Below are 7626 nucleotides of genomic sequence, written 5' to 3' on the forward strand. Positions count from 1 at the left end.
GTTATATTTCATCCAGCCTTCAAAAGCTTTTTGATGTTTTTAAAATTATGATAACATTTTTCTAATATATGTTGTTAGTATATTTGATTTTTATATTGATCTTGCTTAAATTCATTGTTCTAAATTTGTCCTTTATTTATATGTTTGTCTCAATTTTTTGAGAGTATAATTGTAATTTTTCTTTTGAATAATTATCTAATTAATTGATTAATTAATTAACATTCATATTTTACTTGTGAGTACATACCATTTCAAATGGAGATAGTGATGGTCTGGGCAGTCTTTGTGTTTCTTTATTGTGTATATAAATAATATTTAGTGCCCATTAAGATCAGAGTTCTTTCCTTTAGATTCTGTGTATCAATCTTAAGTTATTTGGAGAAAAACACTTCAATAAACAAATTTTCATGGTGATTATAATTATGTATAATTACAATGATAAGCATAAAATCTTACATTTCAGATATATTTCAAGTCATATTTCAGTTTAATTTCCTTCTTCGGATTACAAAGCAATAAAATTTTTCTTTCGATATATTTCTGTCTCCCTACAAACACTCCCAAGGGACATGAAAAATGATAAACTCCTTGCACAGCATGTAAAAAAAGAACTCAAATCTATATCCAAAAAGAATTATTATAGGTCTTGTTGAATCAAAAATTTATGTAAAGGAAAATATATATAAGAATCACTGAAGAACCCTTCTGGTCGGCTCCAGCACTGAGACACTGGGGCACAGAGTCGGCAGACACCCCCAAGGTCCCTAGAGTACTCTCCACGCAATCTTAGGACCTCTGGTGAGTGGAACACAACTTTTGTTCCAATCAAATCTCGAGGGACCTGAGACAGGATTAGGGAAGCAGAAAACCTGGCCTGACCAGGGTCACAAGACTGTTCCGTTAGGCACCAGCACTGGGTCACCTAGGCACGGAGTCAGTGGACAACCCCAAGTTCCCTAGAGGACTCTCCACTCGATCTTAGGACCTCTGGTGAGTGGAACACAACTTCTGTTCCAATCCAATCGTGCGGGACCTGAGACAGGATTAGGGAAGCAGAAAACCCGGCCTGACCAGGGTCACACAGCCCTTCCAGTTGGTGCCGACACCGGGTCACCTTAGGCAGGGAGTTGGCGGATACCCCCAAGGTCCCTAGAGGACAGCTTCTAAGGCAGACACTGTTTTGGGCTCCAGACATCAGGGCACCTTCCCTGCCAGACGAGAGGTGTCCGCCCCACCCAGGAGGGCTTTGCCAGAGCACCTAGGGGAACTATCTTGGCTCCTGGATTCCTCTGAGACTAGTTTGCACAGGTGAGAGCATGGACTACAGAAGCTAACAGCTTCTGGGACAGGCCGAAGCTAGACAGCTTTTGGGACAGGTCCTGTTTCTGGCCTTCATTTTCTGCCAGGAGGCAGGTCCAAACATCAGATATCTGTGCACCTTCCCTGCAAGAGGAGAGCTTGCCTGTAGAGAGTGCTCTGACCACTGAAACTCAGAAGAGATCTAGTATAGCAGGTCTGCTGATAGAGGCTAACAGAATCACGAGAGGAACGAGCTCTAACCAGAGAAAACTGTAACAACTAACTCCAGAGATTACCAGATGGCAAAAGGCAAATGTAAGAATCTTACTAACAGAAACCAAGACCACTTACCATCATCAGAACGCAGCACTCCCATCTCACCTAGTCCTGGGCACCCAAACACACCCGAAAAGCTAGACCCGGATTTAAAAGCATATCTCATGATGATGGTAGAGGACATCAAGAAGGAATTTAATAACTCATTTAAAGAAATACAGGAGAACACTGCTAAAGAGTTAAAAGTCCTTAAAGAAAAACAGGAAAACACAACCAAACAGGTAGAAGTCCTTAAAGAAAAACAGGAAAACACATCCAAACAGGTGATGGAAATGAACAAAACCATACTAGACCTAAAAAGGGAAGTAGACACAATAAAGAAAACCCAAAGTGAGGCAACGCTGGAGATAGAAACCCTAGGAAAGAAATCTGGAACCATCAGCAACAGAATACAAGAGATGGAAGAGAGAATCTTAAGTGCAGAAGATTCCATAGAGAACATTGGCACAACAATTAAAGAAAATGGAAAATGCAAAAAGATCCTAAGTCAAAACATCCAGGAAATCCAGGACACAATGAGAAGACCAAACCTACGGATAATAGGAGTAGATGAGAATGAAGATTTTCAACTTAAAGGGCCAGCAAATATCTTCAACAAAATTATAGAAGAAAACTTCCCAAACCTAAAGAAAGAGATACCCATGAACATACAAGAAGCCTACAGAACTCCAAGTAGACTGGACCAGAAAAGAAATTCCTCCCGACACATAATAATCAGAACAACAAATGCACTAAATAAAGAGAGAATATTAAAAGCAGTAAGGGAAAAAGGTCAAGTAACATATAAAGGCAGGCCTATCAGAATTACACCAGACTTTTCACCAGAGACTATGAGAGCCAAAAGAGCCTGGACAGATGTTATACAGACACTAAGAGAACACTAATGCCAGCTGGGACTACTATACCAAGCCAAAATTTCAATTACCATAGATAGAGAAACCAAAGTATTCCTTGACAAAACCAAATTCACACATTATCTTTCCACGAATCCAGCCCTTCAAAGGATAATAACAGAAAAAGACCAATACAAGGATGGAAAGCACACCCTAGAAAAAGCAAGAAAGTAATCCTTCAACAAACCAAAAAGAAGACAGCCACAAGAACAGAATGCCAACTCTAATAACAAAAATAATAGGAAGCGACAATTACTTTTCCTTAATATGTCTTAATATCAATGGACTCAATTCCTCAATAAAAAGACATAGACTAACAGACTGGCTACACAAACAGGACCCAACATTTTCTGCTTACAGGAAACCCATCTCAGAGAAAAAGACAGACATTATCTCAGAATGAAAGTCTGGAAAACAATTTTCCAAGCAAATTGTCTGAAGAAATAAGCTGGAGTAGCCATTCTAATATCTAATAAAAATGGACTTCCAATCCAAAGTTATTAAAAAAGACAAGGAGGGACATTCATACTGATCGAAGGTCAAATCTTCCAAGAGGAACTCTCCATTCTGAATATCTATGCTCCAAATGCAAGGGCAGCCACATTCATTAAAGAAACTTTAGTAAAGCTCAAAGCACACAATGCACCTCACACAATAGTACTGGGAAGCTTCAACATACCACTTTCATCAATGGATAGATCATGGAAACAAACTAAACAGGGTCAAAGTGAAAGTAACAGAAGTGATGAAACAAATGGATTTAACAGATATCTACAGAACATTTAATCCTAAAACAAAAGGATATACCTTCTTCTCAGCACCTCATGGTACCTTCTCCAAAATTGAACATATAATTGGTCACAAAACAGGCCTCAACAGATACAAAAATATTGAAATTGTCCCATGCATCCTATCAGATAACCATGGACTAAGGCTGATCTTCAATAACAACATAAATAATAGAAAGCCAACATTCATGTGGAAACTGAACAACACACTACTCAATGACACCTTGGTCAAGAATCGAATAAAGAAAGAAATTAAAGACTTTTTAGAGTTTAATGAAAATGTAGCCACAACATACCCAAACTTACGGGACACAATGAAAGCATTTCTAAGAGGGAAACTCATAGCTCTGAGTGCCTCCAAAAAGAAACTAGAGATAGCACACATTAGCAGCTTGACAACACACCTAAAAGGTCTAGAAGAAAAGGAAGCAAATTCACCCCAGAGGATTAGAAGGCAGGAAATAATCAAACTCAGGGGTGAAATCAACCATGTAGAAACAGGAAGAACTATTCAAAGAATCAACCAAATGAGGAGCTGGTTCTTTGAGAAAATCAACAAGATAGATAAACCCTAAGCCAGACTCACTAGAGGGCACAGGGACAGCATCTTAAATAACAAAATCAGAAATGAAAAAGGAGACATAACAACAGATCCTGAAGAAATCCAAAACACCATCAACTCCTTCTACAAAAGGCTATACTGAACAAAACTGAAAAACCTGGATGAAATGGACAAATTTCCAGACAGATACCATGTACCAAAGTTAAATCAGGATCAGCTTAATGATCTAAACAGTCCTATATCCCCAAAAGAAATAGAAGCAGTCATTAATAGTCTCCTAACCAAAACCAGCCCAGGACCAGATGGGTTTAGTGCAGAGTTCTATCAGAACTTCAAAGAATGTCTAATTCCAGTGTTTCACAAACTATTCCACAAAATAGAAGCAGAAGGTACTCTACCAAATTCATTTTATGAAGCCACAATCACTCTGATACCTAAACCACAGAAAGACCCAACAAAGATAGAGAACTTTAGACCAATTTCCCTTATGAATATCGATGCAAAAATACTCAATAAAATTCTCACTAACCAAATTCAAGAACACATCAAAACAATCATCCACCCTGACCAAGTAGGTTTCATTCCAGGGATGCAAGGATGGTTTAATATATGGAAATCCATCAAGGTAATCTACTATATAAACAAACTCAGAGAACAACCACATGATCATCTCGTTAGATGTGGAGAAAGCATTTGACAAATCCAATACCCATTCATGATAAAAGTCTTGGAAAGATCAGGAATTTGAGGCCCATACCTAAACGTGATAAAAGCAATCTACAGCAAACCTGTAGCCAACATCAAAGTAAATGGTGAGAAGCTGGAAGCAATCCCACTAAAATCAGGGACTAGACAAGGCTGCCTACTTTCTCCATACCTATTCAACATAGTATTTAAAGTCCTAGCCAGAGCAATTCGACAACAAAAGGAGATCAAGGGGATACAAATTCGAAAGGAAGAAGTCAAAGTATCACTTTTTGCAGATGATATGATAGTATATATAAGTGACCCTAAAAATTCCACAAGAGAACTCCTAAACCTGATAAACAGCTTAAGTGAAGTAGCTGGATATAAAACTAACTCAAATAAGTCAATGGCCTTTCTCTACACAAAGGATAAACAGGCTGAGTAAGAAATTAGGGAAATACCACCCTACACAATAGTCACAAATAATAGAAAATACCTTGGTGTGACTCTAACTAAATAAGTGAAAAATCTGTATGATAAGAACTTCAAGTCTTTGAAGAAAGAATTTAAAGAAGATCTTAGAGTTACAGAGGCAAAGTTTGGAGCTGAGATGAAAGGATGGACCATCTAGAGACTGCCATACCCGGGGATCCATCCCATAACCAGCCTCCAAACGCTGACACCATTGCATACACTAGTAAAATTTTTCTGAAAGGACCCAGATATAGCTGTCTCTTGTGAGGCTATGCCAGGGCCTAGCAAACACAGAAGTGGATGCTCACAGACAGCTATTGGATGGATCACAGGGCCCCCAATGGAGGATCTAGAGGAAGCACCCAAGGAGCTAAAGGGGTCTGCAACCCTATAGGTTGAACAACAATGTGAACTAACCAGTACCCGCCCCCCCCCCCCCCCCCGAGCTCGTGTCTCTAGCTGCATATGTATCAGAAGATGGCCTAGTTGGCCCACATTGGAAAGAGAGGCTTATTGGTCTTGCAAACTATATACCTCAGTACCGGTGAACCCCAGGGCCAAGAAGTGGGAGTAGGTTGGTAGGGGTGTTGGGGGAGGGCAGGGTATGGGGGACTTTTGGGATAGCATTGGAAATGTAAAGGAAGAAAATACCTAATTAAAAAATAATAATTTGCCACACACAAAAAAAGAATCACCGAAGAATTTTGTAATTTTTGCAAAAGCAATGTTGTGTTTGAAACACATGTTAAAACATGTTTGTCTTAGGTTAATTACTTAAAATCAAAGCCGAAGACACTCATTTTTGTTCCTCTAATTTTTCAGAGGGAGATTTTTTTTTTTTGAGAAATGGAAGTCAGAGCAAGGGTAATCGTTAATTAGTAGTGTGTTTTCTCTAGAGAGTTCATTCTCTAATACCACAGAGCAAGTGCAGAACCAAGGCTATGTGACAGTCAGTTGGTGAAGTGGTTTTGTTCCTTATGTAAAAATTGTTACAGTCATACATGTGTGTTACATATGTATGTATTTGATGTCATTTCACACCATTTCCTTTGGTCACTCCTCTTCTCCATTCACTAAGCCTTTCTGTTCACAGCTCTCCCTCTATATTCATGTCTTCTTTATGGGAATGTGTAGCTAGATGGAGTCATGTTAGTGCCCAGTAGTTTATGCTTGGAACAAACAAATAAACTTATCCTAAGTGTTACCATTTCATTTTTAGACTCCATTTAATCATAGGGAAAAACTAAATTCAAAGTCCTAGACCCTCGAGGAGCTGGGGACTTCCCAATAGTTGAACAGCTTCTGTTGTAACCAGTTGCCTGAGTCCAGACATCTCAGGGACAATTTGTAAGGAGATAGCTGTCTTAGTCTATCTGTCTCAGGGACAACTTCTCCATCTTATTGGCAAGGTCAAACAAATTCATGTTCCCAGGCCTAGGAATGAACCCCTATTTCACTTCTCCAAATGTTTTCTTTATTGTCTGTTAATTGGTAAAGAATATAGAAAGTGCTGGTCTCTAAGACAAGGTGCATACATTGTAAAACTACATAACTAATGCCTGCCAAGCTCTCATTAACTACATGCAACTGACCCTGTCCTTTGTCTCCTTATCCCTCTGAATTCTGGACCTAATGTCTAGGGCAATGAATTAAGGACCTTGAAACTAGGTGCCCTGGATACAGCCCAGTTTCCAACAGGTCCTCTCTTGTTTAATGCATAATGTCAACATTCAATTGGATAACACTTCACAAAATTGCCCTCTCATTTTGTGTTCCCATCTTTTAAAAATGTACAATCTCTCTTAGGGAACTGGTTCAGATCCTGAACTGGCTGCTTGCCCGAGTGCTCAGGAAATAAAGCTTTTGTGTCTGATGTGAGTTTTCTTCACCTCTACCTCAACCCAACACATACGATAGGAGCAGTTTCTGGTGAAGACAATGAGTGTGTGAGTGGACCTTTAAAGGAGAGTGAATACAGTCAGGGAATGGGAGATGCCCTCAAAATGTATATAGACTGTGAAGTGGTGGGAGCAGTTAGAAAGGCCAGAGGCCAGAGAGGCAAAAGCAGAGAAAACGTTTCTCTACAGAAGCAGAGGTTTAAGAAAATAGCTACACAGTGGGGCTGTAAGTGTAGGGGCCACAGAGAAAAGGATAAAAGTGGATAGACATATTAAGGCATATAATATTATTATAGACTCAAGGATTTTGGGCTATTAACCCCCCTAACATTACATATCTTTGACATTAGAGTTAACTATAACTAACATTTCCATATGGCAGATGTTAGGGTTAACTTTAAGTGCTGATTCTTTGAATCCTTACTCAATTTGGGTATTTCCAGTGACAATTACAAAAGAGAAGCTACTTAAATGCTGCTTTAAAATTATTTTAAAAGTTTGTATATGAGCTATGCCTTAAGGCTGCATCTCTAAGAAGAACCATCTTCAGGGTTACTGGAATTACAACGCCCTCCCAGGGGCAGCTGCTCAGCAAGGATGACTAACCACACCCTTTTTAAATACTGAAGCGGGATCCAGTCGTCAGTGTTTCTCTTGTTCTTTTGATGAACTGGTAGAGCCAGTTGGGA

The sequence above is a fragment of the Mus musculus genome, chromosome 1 (genome assembly GCF_000001635.26).
Source record: "Mus musculus strain C57BL/6J chromosome 1, GRCm38.p6 C57BL/6J".
Taxonomy (NCBI): domain Eukaryota; kingdom Metazoa; phylum Chordata; class Mammalia; order Rodentia; family Muridae; genus Mus; species Mus musculus.